The following is a 14,454-nucleotide window of genomic DNA, read 5'->3' on the forward strand; positions in this document are numbered from 1 at the left end:
TAAAAGAATTTGATATGTCCCTCTCGCTCTTTCTGGGGAAGGAGTCGCATTTGCGGGGTGCGGAGGAGAACTGTACACCTACCTTGGGCCTGGTCTTCTGCTTGACGAACGCCTTTAAGTCCTCTGGAAGTGCATTTTTCTGAGGAGCTCCCTCCACCTGGCTAATTTGTTCTTGAGGGCGCCCGGTGTCAGCACGTTTTATGTGGTACAGCCTTCCCAGCCGTGATCGGGGCTAAGGCAGCGGAGGCAGAGCGCGTGAGGTCGGACATAGGGCAGGGACCCTTGCAGGCCGGACCCCTGCTGAAGCCTACCGCTGTCGACATGCGCCAGGGAGGACAGAGCAGTACCTGATTGAAAAAGAAAAAAGCCAAAAGTACTTCTCTGGGGAAGAGAGCGTGGAATTACTAGGCTGGAGGCCTAACCCAGGAGCGCTGGTGAAAGTGGTACATTCCAGTCGATGTAGAAAAGACAAGTCAGGGGAGCACATGCTTCAAGGGCTGCGCCACACACGCATCTAAATTTAAAGGGGAAGATGATTTTTCTGGTGAAAAAGGTTCCGTCACCCGTACCTAGCGAGGGATGCCCATACAGTACGGAGGAAAGGGGACGGGACGTAAGAGTATTGGCTTTTACAGGAGGGAATAGTGCAAGGGTACTGCCATAAGGAGGATAAAGGTTCTGCAGTGGCTGGGTTAAGTTACATGTTATGTTCATTTGCGGGACCCTCGTTCAAGATATCAGTGAGCTCATACCCTGGAAGAGATATGGTTGATGCCTTCAACCCAAGGATGTCAAACCTGTCAACCAGAGCCCTGAATGTGACACTAGCATGAGTATAGGGCTGGTTTTGCTGCAACTCAAGATCTGGAGAAGTATCCACGCCACTAGCGTCCTGTAAACTTTGATCCAGGGCCAAGAAATCTGTCTGGTCTTCTAAATAATCGGCACTGCAGGCTCCCGTGTAAACCGGGTCGACTTGATCATCGGTGTTCTAGATGCTGAGAATGGACTGTATCAAGTCAAAGAACCCTGATTTTGATAACGCCATAAATGAACCATCGCCGACGGACGAGGCTTGGAAGCGAAAGCGGCTTTCAATGCCCATGGTTCTTTTGGCGCCGAGGGAAGCTTGGACGACTGATGGACCCTGCGGGCCTCGGCCTTGAAGCAAATTATGCCTAGTAGGCGTGGTGCCCAAAGGCGTTTTCCACGCCAACTGAGTGGTCGGCTTGGGGTCGGGAGCACCTAGCGCCACTTTTGCCGCTAAAGCCTGCTGGTCAGGAGCCTGGAGCCGCACCTACAGCAACTTGCTGTTTAAACATTTAGAGCATAGAAGTTTTAAAACTTTCCCACTCTTCCCGAGTGGTCGTCCCGCTGTGGACTCGCGTTAAAGGTGCTGCTTCTTCTGCGAAGAAGACTATGAGAATGGCTCCTGTAATGGGTCCTATTATTGATCTTCTTGCGATGTCGGGGGTGTGCACCTCAGTCTCGGTCAGAGATTTGGCAGACGGTCGGCCCAGAGCCAGTTTCACTGCCCTCTCACGTAGGGACTTCGGCTGCATTTTTGCGCACAACATGCAGGCCTCTGTGTCGTGAACAAAACCTAGACACCACAGACAGACGTCATGGGGGTCGGTCATGGACATTTTGGCCTCACAATCACGGCATCGCTTGAATCCCAAAACCCGGTGAGACGACATTGCGTCAAGGTTTTCCAAGGAAAACATACAATTTGTCACAAAAAAACATTGCGTAAACTAGTCGTGTTCCCGATGCAGCGTGCAAGCCCGTGGACAAAAGGAACTGAAGCATGGGGCGTAGTGACATGCTATATATATATATATACACATCCCCTCACGTCACTGCCGGAGCCAACAATCGAGAGCCTACCAAGATGGTAAAACAGCCGAGTCGAGGTCCACTAAGGCCCCTGGTGAAATGTTTCCGAGCACCAGAGCTAGATGATGGTTATCTATCAAGATGAGGAACCTGCAGGAGAAAGGCAAGCAATTGAATGGCCCCTTGTCACGCATTCAGTGAAACAGCACACAGTCGCACACTCACCAAATCAGGACATTCTCAAAAGGCACACAGTACACAATCCCATTCACAAGGGTATGACGCGCCCAATTCGGCGGAGACATGGTGTCCGGATGGCCCGTTACGCTCCGACAACACGGACACGGATTCCATGGCGGCTCTGGTCGCACTGGCATTTACTATGGAGACAGTGCAACAATCACCGATTGCGGAGGCATTGCCATGTGGCGCGGGTCCACTCAAGTGATCATCCAGCCCTGGCGCGGACCCGCTCATGTACCCATGCTTCCATGGCAACTGTGTAAAAGAACGCCTGTTGCAGTTTGCTGCACTTCTCAGCTGTGATTCTTTCCGGCAAGTGACGTTTTCGATTCTGTACTCTTGAATTTCGACCTTTGGCTCTGTGTTTGGATATCCATGCAGCTTACCCCTTGGCTACAGCGCTTTTCTCTCTTGGATTATCTGAACTGCTCGAACCTTGCACAGCCTAACGGATTGCCTTGTTGTTACGATTTTGCTACGATCTGCATTCTGGAACTTCTTTGCTTTCAACCTTGTATCCTGCATTCATTGGTACCACGTTGGCTCTTAATTGCTACCATTGGGGCCACCCTTTTTGTAACATTGAACTTGGTAACTACCCTGCCAGTGCCCCTGGGACCTATTCCAACTGGTCCTTTCCTGTTACAGCGGCACTCCATCACCCTGGGGAACAAGCCTTGCATCGACTAGGGGGGGGGGGCAAGTCCACCTACCCCTCCAGGTATACAACTCCTACGTAGTCCACTGGTAGGTCTCCTGTTATTGATATTATCATACATAACTGGGTGCATTGTCTTGCATTGTCTAACACATACATTGCCTTTTTCTGTTGCAGCTACCTGGGAACCCTGTGCTCTTGCTCCAGTCACCTGTGGCCTCAATAACCGGTCAGTGAGTTATAGTGTGTTTCTCCCTGACTGGTGCTTGTGGACGGAGGCATTCATAGTCTCCGCGGACCCTGAATCTTGACACCCCTGCAGCATGACAATGGTAGTGAAGACCAGAGAAGACCCAGGCAAGCACATCTGGCCAATTGTAGGGGGCAGTCCTAACAGCTTACAATGTGGCGGCAGCTTCCAAAATCAAGACAGAATGCCCTGGTGGGAAACGGTGGGAACACGGTTCACAAAATGACTGCAGAAAGGAGGGCCTCGCCACAGCAGATAGGCAGGATCAAAAGCAGGACAAAGGAATTTCGGGAAGTGCCCTCAGAAATCAATGATACAAACTGGAGCTATGACCATGCCACTGCATCCAGACAGGATGGCCAGAAGAGGGCATTAAAATGCAGCAGCAGTGGGAAAATGAGGGAAATCATCCAGCAGGAACGCAGACCTGCATACCTTCCAAAGATCCATCAGCACTTAGCTCAGGAATAGGGCTTCACCCTATATAGCCCTTCACACAGGGGCTATGCTTCCGCCAGCCCACGAAACCAATAAGAGGATTTAAAACAAAGGTTTTGGCGGGCAGCCAATCAGTTTGGCCTCAAAAACCTCCAAAGACCCAGGCCCACACCCAGAGGAAGTGTAGTGGTCTGCCAGTGGCCAGCAGCTGGTCTAAACCAGTTCAAATCACTATGGAGGCTACCATATTGGAATCATAATTAGCCCAAAATTAACACAATAGCCTTTTAAAGGCTCGACGTGTGGTTTCCCTGAACAAAGGAAGCCTCCTAAACAAAAGTGGCAGAGAGGACTTATAGATGCCTATTAGTAACCGAATGGCTACCATAAAAGGTACATTGGGCTATTAATGCAGTACATCTGCTTGCACACATGGTGAAGCCAAACTAAATATTAGCTCCACCAGCTTACCCCCGGAAACCAATATAGGGTGATAAAATCACCTTAGGGTAAACATGGGGTGCCAGAGAGACACACATGGCAATGTGCAATTTATGGACAACCCAATACCATATACCTTAAGCATAGAAAAAAGGAATGTAGTCGCAGGTGAACTTAAGCAGAAGTCCCTCTGACCACCAAAATAAATTAAACTCCCCAAGAAATAAACAGAAAAAGCAAAAAGAGCAGGGGTGCTATAAAATGAGACTGCAGAACCCCAAATGGAATTCTGCAGCAACACCCCACATACAAAGTTGCGAAAATTGCAGGACAACGGCCAAGCGATGAGGTGGACCAGAACCCATCTGCCATCTTTCTGTCACAAAGTTGAATTTTTTGTCAGACAGATGCAACTGAATTCTCTTACTTTTGTCTCTGTCTAAGCGAACTACCAGGGTGCAGGATGCTGGGAGGCCTACCTGCATATGACAGCACCAAGTTCAAGCCTGAGACTTGGACAAAAAGTGAAGGACAGTCTCCTTGATACCCCGGATTCTCTCTAGATTAGGACAAACTGTGGAAACCCTGAAATTTCCAAAAGAAACTAATCAACAGAACAATCTACTTTGACATTTTTTTAATTTCTTCTGGGTAGCCTACAGGCTAAATTGAAGATGAGCTAGAAAGGCATTCATAGTTTGGAGAGCTGCTTTCGCTAAGAATATCAATAAGGCTCTAAGAATATTTACAAAATTAAAGGTGGGTTGGCTGCCAATTTTAGCCTGCCCATTTTATTCGATACTTGTAAGGAACCTTGGAACCTCAATGAGCCAGTTGTCGAGGTAATGAAAAATGTGATCCACTTCGGGTTAATTAGGCAGCCAACCCGACTGTTTGGTAAAGACTCTTGGAGTGCTTTTGGGGAAGGACTCTTGATAGTGCCTTGCTAACAGGGACAGGGATTTCCTGTGAATGTTCTGTGTCCTCCAGGTCGACTGAGTTAAAACAATCCCCTTGGAAGTGGGCTGAAAAACTGGGAAGGAATAGTCTACATGAAGTTTTATGTGTGAGGATGGAGGTTGGCATGTGAGGGGTCCAGCATTATGCACAAAACCTCCCTGTCCCTTAGCCATGGTGAATAGCCTAAAATAAAAGCAGAGGCTTCTCTCTGGGACGGTACATGCCTCAACACCCCTGGGCTGTCATCCACAGAAGATTCTGAACCTGGCAAAAGACCAAGTTGGAACCCACCTGGATAACAAAACAGGGACACATACCTCCTGGAAACCACAAAGACCACCCATGGATGTTAAGTTCTGAAATGCAGCCTGCCATAAAATACGAGACGCCATCAAGAAAGTCAGTTGGGTTTAACTTCTAGGTAAAGGAGGATAATCCGTAGGGGTTGTTCCTAGAACTCTGTAAATCTCCAAAAGAACATGGATCCATTCTGTCCAGGAGTGCAACCTGATTGAAAGGGCACAAGAGATGTCTGTGAGAACCACTTAACAATTGGTAGTCTGCCTAGAGGCTTTTTTCTTTGTTGGTATGGGAGTGAAACATAGCCAACTCATCGAATGGCAGGTCAACGATTTTGTGGGATATCTGGTGTATTTTGCGGCTCAAAGCCAAGCAGACAGGCATGCAAAAACACACTGGCAGATGCCTCTGGCAACAGTATCACTATGGTAGGTTGAGGTTCCAGGAGGTCCTCGGGAACGAGAGCCTCCATAAGGCCTGGTGCAAATACCACCTGCGTGTCAAGATGGAGGTAAACCGTAAAGTATATCCTTCCATATTTTGTTTCATTTCCGCCATTGTAGCATAAGCGTTTGCTTGCCTGAAAGACATGGCCAGATTGGAATACACTTTCGTACCAACAAGAATTATGAGCCTGTCTTTCTGGCCGGAGGATAAAGATGTAAAAGATTAAGGACTGGGGACAGCTGCCTGTGCTGAAGCCCAATCTTCCTGTCGAAGAACAATAGGGGTACAACTGAGGTTCTGAAGACCTCATATTGAACACAGTATATTTGCAGCCCTCTGAATAAGCTGTCCCAGTGGAAGTCTCCAGACGCAGAGGCATCCTTTAGGGTAGGCGCCCGGTAAAAGGCGTTAAAAGACCCTCTGTGTTGCCACAAATAGAAGCTTGTAGGAACTTGTTGTCACCCCCAGTAGATTAACTAGCCAAAAACCAACACTGGTATCCCTAGCAGACATGGCAAATCCCCATAGACCTGTACAGCAGAGAACAACAAGTCACCAAACTTCTGCACAGTTTTTTTTCGTTTGATACCATGCCTCCTTTCACAGATTCTGCAATTTGATGAAACCTGCCAGCCACAAGACTGATACAGACGCTGCTTTCAATCGCCACCAGTGGGAACTTTGCACACCTTTGACATGCATCACTGGCTCCGGCCGCTAGCGATACATAAAGAAATTGCTGCAAAAAGCCCTGTAGTCTAATTTCCATTCCATCAGATTCAATCTCGCAGGCGAACAAACAATAGAATTGCACTGAGTGGATGGAGGGGTAGGATGGAATGGGTGACATATGGAATCTAGGGGAGGAACGGATTATCCTTCACATAGAACATTACTCAAGTTAAGTAACAACTTATAAATCAAACATTCCTCTCAGATTCCACAAATAATTCCCCCCAAATCAGTACAATTAATGGAGGAAAGCAAGGAACTTTACTGACTAGAGACTGGTTGCCCAGTATGTGACAAAAATGTGCACACCCCCCCACCCCCCATCAAGAAATCCAAGCAATAGTATTTAGCAACCAAGTGTAAAGAAGCCTGTATTGCTGCTTGACATATGTCCAGAACTGAAGCCCTTCATTGTGGTGCAGAGGTAGCCAACTGCCGAGTGTGCACAAATGCGAAGGACCACTTCCTTACTCACTGTTGTTTAGCACTCCTTAGTGCTAAGAACACAGCTGCAATTGGGTCTGCTTGGTAATGGTTCTACCCTCACACGGTCCAGTAAAACCTACACAGAGGGTCATTCACAATTAACACTTTAGCTAGGGAGAGGTAGGATTTCAAAAATGGTTGTAGGCTTGTGAATTATTGGGAAATGGAACCAACACAGGCAGGTCATTTTTCTGTGCCAAATGGAATTCGATAACAACCGTACGCATTACAGATTTCCAGATCCTCTAGGATGATGTTGGCTTGAAAAAAAAAAGGAAAGAGTAGCCAGACCAAGAACTTTAAGATCGCTGAGGATTCTAATTAATAATATGGCAACCAGAAAAACACCCTTCAGTGAAAGCAAAGCATATGAATGTAAATGCTCAAAAGGAGCAGCTTAGAGGAATGTTAAAACCAAATTCAAATCCCATTTCGGGTAATACTGCAGATTCTTCACACCCCAGGCTGCCTCCAAAGGAGACGACAAAGTGAGATATAGTTATGGCTTCCTGTGTTGCCTTCAATAGATAATTTTTAAAGGGGCAGCAGGACTTCGCTGTATGAGGCAAGCAACTGTCTGCATCACAGGAAGCACTGAATTTATATAAGGAATGTTCTGCTTTGGGGACAAAAGATTGTAGCAGTCAAAGGACAGATCCAGCAGCTTAGCTTGCATGTCAGGGGAAAACCCTGATGTCCAAAGGCATTCTTGGATATGAACAACACTTCCCGTGCCCATGGACATCGACAGTCTACAGTATTGAGGACGGTGTTTATAATCTGTTTAGCGAACATTTATCATCCATATAGTCAAGAGAAAGAAGGTTTACATTGCATACCTGGAACTATTGTTCTCCAGCATGGATTCACATGCTCATGAATATTCCCCATCGTCAGGCTGGGAATCCTTGGTAAAAAAAAAAACCTGTTTCATTTAAAAACTGTATTTCTCCTCTAAACCAATCACTGTCCTCTGGGTCATATGCCCCCATCCAATGACAGTCCTCTCCCTAGGCCCCTCCTCTGGCAGCCATCTTCAGATTTGGTAAGCACGTAAAGTGGCAGTATGACCAAGAAGAGCCACAGAGGGGTCGGAGGGAGGGTTTGCATGTGAACCCATGCGAGACAACCATAGTAATAGGTAAGTAACTTAAACCTTCTCCAGCATGGGGTCTGGCATGGATTCACATGATCATGGATAACTAATACATAGCAGTACAACATTAAACAACCAGAGGAGGTGGCAAGGCTCAACAGAATTAAATCTTAGCTCTGGAATAGGTTCACCTCAAGCAAACAGGTTGCGTAGCAGTGCTTGGCCGACTCCGGGTTCCTCCTTGGAGTCCCTGCTGACACAGTAGAACTTTGTGAAGGTGTGGACGGCCGGGCAGCTGTCGGTTCGCCAACCAATGAAACGTGTGATGCAACCGGAGAGCCACCTTGAAATGGAAGCCTTGGACAAGACCTTCCCATGGTTCACAGGACCAAAGCTCAGAAACTCTTGTGAAGTCTTCCGAAAACTTGTTGTGCGTGTCACGTAGAACTTCAGGGCACGAGCAACGTCCAGCGAGTGCAAGGCCCTTTCCGCCGGTGACAAAGGTTTCAGGGAAAAAAACTGTCAACACAAAAGACTTGTTGAAGTGGTATTCCGACAGAACCTTCGGCATGAAAGAGGTGTGCATACGAACCACCACCCTCGATTCGTGGAAAGTAAGGTATGGTTGTTTTCAGGATAGGCCCTAGATCTCACCTACCCTCTGGCAGCTACAGGTGTAGAATGCACTGAGTTACCTTATGGGATTAACGGCGGCCATGTTGAGGATAAGGAAGATAATGTAAGTGTAATGAGCCAATGGGTACAATGCCAAGAGTGTGGTAAATGCCTCTTGCGCCAAGTTTGAAGCCACTGTTGATCAACTGATAGAAATTAAGTTCCCTGCCTCTGAAGTATTTCTGAATGGGATCTGTATTTCTGTGCTGGGATCATGACACCCTGCAAAATGAAACACAGAAACTTTTGAGGTTTCTTGTGAATGGGGACGTGCAAGTCGGCGGCCCCCAGGCACGACATCAAGAAGTCTCCATTTTCCAGTTGGCCGAACACGTGTTGCAACAAGACCATCCTAAACTTTTGGGACTTTAGGTATTGGTTCAGACGCCGTAGGTCTAGGATGGTCCTCCAGCCCTGTGTCTTCTTTCCGACCAGAAAGTATCTAAAATAGACTCCGGAGCCATTGGAGAATTAGCTTTAGAGCATCCAGCAGCAATCTGTCGGTGGTGATTTTTCTCCACTTGCTGACGAATCCCGTGAGCCGGCGTCCCACCTGGATGCACGAGTGTGGGCTCGACGTCCCGGTCGGGTCAGGCTTGGTTCGGCAGCAGCATCCTCCGCGACTGTGACGCTGTTCTCCGCTACTGTAGGCTTGGGAACAGCCTCTGTAGGCTTCCTGTGTTGACGATCTGGAAGGCTGACGGTACGACGTGGAGAAACGTTTTGAAGACCTGCTTGAGTTTCCCGTGGAGGAGCAAAAAGGCGTGCCGTAGAGTGCCCAGGGAACAGGCCATCTCCGTATCCATTTTGATTGCCTGAAGGGACTCGTGGACGACCTTCCCAAACAGATTCTCTTTGTTGAACAGCATGTCGAGCACCTTCGCTTGGACCTCCTGGCGGAAATTCGTGGCTTTCATCCAACCTTGGCGACAAAGGCAGGCACTGTTGCCCATTTGCCGGAACCCTGTGTCGGGGACGTCCAATGCCACCTGTGATGGCGTGATCCAAGACCACTTCCCTTCCCTGGAAGAGAGATTTCCACCATCTTCTTATCGTCGGGGAGGAACTCCAGAATCTTACCTGGCCAGGATCACCAGTGCATTGACCACCTTGATAGTGGATGCCGCTGTGTAAATCACCTTCTTTCCGCATGGCATCCAACCCTTGGGACCCAAGACTATGAGGACGGGTTGGTCGACCGTTTCCTCGCAGCCAGCAATTCCACTGAATCCGGGGATGGCTGCGACCTCAGGCACTTGGGTGTAGAGTCTGGCACCCTAGATTATTTCTTCAGCCTATCCTGTTCGGCTGGAGCCATGCAAGGGTTCTTCATGAGGGCCAGGCCCACCTCCCAAACATCGTCCAGAAAAGGCACCACCATGATAGTCTTCCTCTTGGCCTTGCGCCTTTGATACAAGAATTCCTACTTCTTGGTTTCCTTGGGAACCAGTTGGAAAAGCTTGGAGGCCCTGGCGATCATGGAGTGGAACAATCCCACCTCATGCAGAGAGGATACCCTGTGTGGAACATTGAAATGTGGCGATTCGCCGTCCGTTGTGACAAGGTCTTCGTCATTCTCCATCGCCGTGGCCATATACATGCCTGTGTCTGCTGGGGGAGAAGGTACCCCACATGGAGGAGGGTGAAATGGGGGTGTCGGAGGACGCTTCCTCTTCTTCGCTGGAGGCTGATCAGGGACCTCGTGGACCAGAAGTGCCGCGGGCATCCTCATCTGGATCAACGACACCAAGGTGTGTGAGTAGACAGAATATCCAAGGAAATGTCCCGCGGCTGAGAAGACAGAACAGGAAAAGTAGGCCCTGCTCCGTTGTTGCCGTAATCTTCAAACATCCTTGTGTACCGTATGTAAGGACTCGTGATCTTCGCCATCCTTGGACGCGACCTCCACGGTTTGGGCGCGGCCTGGGAGGGCCGTTTCAGGGCCTTCTCACCGACCTCCCCTTTTTTCCTCCCCGAGGGTCTTAAACCGGGGCCTGAGCCGGTTTCACCCCTTCTGGCGTGCTTGCAGACTTTGCCAAAGACACTGTGGCTGTGTCGCATCTTGGGGGTAGGGACACTGAATAGTGGGAGCTACCCTCGCAGGATCAGCGCCCTTAGTTGTCGTGGCAGTAGCAGTCATGGAAGGAGTCGCTGACGAGATCTTAGCCTGTGCCGGTTGAACCTGCTTGGTGTGTTCGGCCTTTCTCCCCTCCGTCCGCAGCTTCTCGGATTTCTGATGTAGTTTAGCCACGGTAGATGACTTTCTCTTTGAAGAGGAGCTTGATGGTAGATTGGCAATGGAGGCGGAAGGTGATGCCGATTGCTCCCTATCCACTTTGGGACCCGCTTACGCAGAGAAGCCGGTGGACTCGAACTTGCTGCTCTTGTCCTTATCTTGGGCCCCCACGGATGAGGTGCCCTCAATGGACTTTGAAGACTAATCCTCAGACCGGCCGGTCCTAGGTGAGGCATGACCTTGCTCGGAGCACGGGTCAGAGGCCTTAGCGTTAAGCCATGCCGCCAGCCTACTACGGCTGTCCCTCGTTTTCTTGGAAATACTGAGGCATATCTCAGTCTCTACATCCTTGTGGTACGGTTGAGGCAGTAGAGGCATTGCAGGTGCTTGCCCTCCACAAACACATTCCATAGCCCGCATTTGGTGCAGCGCCTGAAGAGACCTTCCCTCCTTCGTCTTCTCCGTCATGGTAGGAGGGCGCCAGGTAGGCCCAAAGGCGTTGCAGAATCTTCGACGATCTTCACCCTTGAGGAGCACGGAACTTCATTGACAACGGATCCCAGCTGGCGGACATGAAGAAAAAAGCACACGGACTTCTTTGAAACAAAAATATAACTTTTTCTGTCAAATGCAAGAAAAAACATACAAATAGCCCGGAGAGCAAAGTCGATAACTCTCAACACTGAAGCGTGCAGTAAAAATCTGAAGGTGGCTGCCAGAGGGGCATAGGGAGAGAACGGTCATTGGATGGGATCAGTATGACCCACAGGATAGTGATTGGTTTATAGGAGAAATACAGTATTTAAGTGAAAGTGAAGCCATTTTTCCTTTTACAGAGGATTCCCAGCCTTACGATGGGGAATATTTACGAGCATGTGACTCCATGGCAGATCCCATGCTGGAGAACATAGGAAAATGGTTCAAGAAGCACACGAGGATAAAGAGTGAAAAAGGAAGAGAGCAACAAACCAAGAGAGGGGCAAAGGGTCAGAGCGGTCGTGCCGACGATAATTAAGAGCCTAGCGTTTTTGTAATCCTTCGATTCAAACCTATAAAATGAAGACCTGCAGGAAAACCTAAACATGAGAAAAGGAACATCCTGACTGTGTTTTGAAAGCTGGAAAAGGCATGAGCTTGGGGAAGGGAACCCTAAGAGGCCTTTTGAGAACAGTAGAGACTGTTTTGCATTGAAAGCTGAAAGTGAACATCTTTAAGCTTGGGGAGGGGACCCCCATGGAACTCAACGACATTGGAGGAGTTTGAATCAATTGTAATGGCCCAGTGGAAAAGGTCATACAAACAGCCCTGGTGAGTGAACCCCTCTTCCTGACATTAACCAAAGTGCACCTGGTGAGAAGACCACCTGAAACCAACTCTGGTTATGCTATTTGTGTTGAACCACTATTTTTCCTTTCCAAAGAACTTCCTATCACATTTTTGTCCAGCTTGAGGGAAAGCATAGGTTTAGGCACAGACAGACTTTTGTTTTGGACTCCTAGAGGATGATGGCCATTAGAAACAACAGTTAAGGGAACCATCCTTTTAGAGTTGGGGCCAGTCGGGCCTTCCACCACCCCAGGAACCTTAGTAAATAAAGGTTTTAAAATCGAACACTTGAGTCTGTATCTCTCGATACCATGCCTGTTATATATATATATATATATGGGATACATTACTCACCGTAATCGTATTTCTGATGCTTGTATCTGCTTAGATTCACATGCTGTGCATAGGCCGACATCTAGTGGAAGCTGCGGAGTATTACAGTTTGTTTTTCGAAAGTCGAAAAATGGGCGTCGACACAGGCGTGCCAGTAATACTATCCCTAGTGTGACGTCCACTGTACCCAAGATCCCTCACGCGTGTAGGATCCTCAGATTGTATTTTTTCTGACATGAGGAAGCATGAGGAGTAGCGTGAGTACAGATAATCCAAGCAGATAGACAGTAAGGTAAGACTACAAGCAATCATGCGCCTTCTCTCGGAGGGGAGGAAGGGTGGGTCGCATGTGAATCTAAGCAGATACAAGCATCAGAAATACGATTACGGTGAGTAATGTATCCCTTCTGAGGCTTGTGGAATCTGCTTAGATCACATGCTGTGCATAGATTAGCGAGCAGTACCAGAAGAAGGAGGTGGGATGTGAGAAGGGTCATGAGCAAACAAGTGTCTTAGAACCGCTTGTCCCACTTGTGTATCTGTCTTGGAATGAGTGTCAATGCAGTAATGCTGAGTAAAAGTGTGAATAGAGCTCCAAGTAGCCGCTTTGCAAATGGTGTCGAGGGGAACATTTGCAATGAAAGCCAGAGTGGCACCAATGCCTCTAGTAGAGTGGGCCCTTGGCGTAAAAGGCAGTCTTTTCAGAAAGAGAGTAACACAGCTGTATACAGTTGATAATCCACTTCGAGATAGCGCCCTTAGAGACGCGATCCCCCTCTCTGCCTGTAGCTACGGAGACAAACAGTTGATCTGTTTTTCTTAGCGGTCTGGTTTTATTTACATAGTATAGGACCGCCCTACGCACATCTAGGGTGTGTAGTTTCACCTCAGCCGAGCTTTGCGGGTTCTGGAAGAAAGCCGGAAGCTCGATGGACTGGTTTACATGGAACTTGGATATGAATTTAGGTGAGAACCTAGGGTGTGTGCGTAAAACCAGTTTGTCTTTGTGGATAGTAAAGAAAGGATCCTGCACTGACAGAGCCTGAATTTCACTGACCCTTCTTATGGAGGTAATGGCTACTAAGAAGGCCGTTTTATAAGTCAGGTGTTTGAGACTACTTTTATGCATGGGTTCGAATGGGGGTCCCATGAGCTTAGCTAGCACCACGTTGAGGTCCCATCCTGGCGGTGGGTTCGAAATAGGAGGGTGAAGTCTCTTTACTCCTTCCATGAAGGCTTTAACCACTGGTACTTTCCACCACGAGACCTTGTTATGGGATGTGGTGTAAGCCGAGAGGGCTGCCAGGTGTACTTTCAGCGAGTTAAAAACCAACCCTGCATCCAGCAGGTGGAGCATGTATGTCACAACGTTGGAAGGAGTGCAATCAACCGGGTTGATTTGTTTATTCTGGCACCAGATAACGAATCTTTTCCACTTATCAAAGTAACAGTGTCTTGTATTTGGTTTCCTGGACTCCTTTAGAATGTCCATACACCTCTGTGGTAATTTGAGATGTCCAAACTCTATGACTTCAGGAGCCATGCTGCTAGGTTCATAGAGTTGGGTTCCTGATGCACTGTTTGACCCTGTTGCTGGGACAGTAGGTTGTACCAGGCTGGGAGTCTGATGGGTTCGCACACCGCCATTCTGCGTAGGTGTGGAAACCATGGTTGTCTCGCCCACATGGGAGCAACTAGGATGAGCGTCATCGATTCCTTGTTCATCTTGTACACCACCTTCCTGATGAGAGGAGTTGGTGGAAAAGCGTACGCAAACATCCCTGACCAGTTCATCCACAGGGCATTCCCTTGGGAGTCCGGCTGGGGGAACCTGGATGCAAATCCTGGGCATTGTTTGTTTTCGCTTGTGGCGAATAGGTCTATAGTGGGGAAACCCCACTGAGAGAAGAGATCTTCTACTACGTCTCTGTGAAGGACCCATTCGTGTTCTTCTGGGAGGGAGTCTCTGCTTAGAGCATCCGCTAGGGAATTGA

At 48.4% G+C, this 14,454-nt stretch overlaps 1 protein-coding gene across 4 annotated transcripts in view; it reads right to left on the reverse strand.

Moving 5' to 3' along the window:
• The window catches only part of CUX1 (cut like homeobox 1), a 2,307,153-nt gene that overhangs the window by 1,177,612 nt on the left and 1,115,087 nt on the right, over positions 1 to 14,454 (reverse strand). The gene's annotated exons all lie outside the window — the stretch shown is intronic.

This window comes from Ambystoma mexicanum, chromosome 9 (assembly GCF_040938575.1).
Source record: "Ambystoma mexicanum isolate Mex_15411 chromosome 9, UKY_AmexF1_1, whole genome shotgun sequence".
NCBI lineage: Eukaryota > Metazoa > Chordata > Amphibia > Caudata > Ambystomatidae > Ambystoma > Ambystoma mexicanum.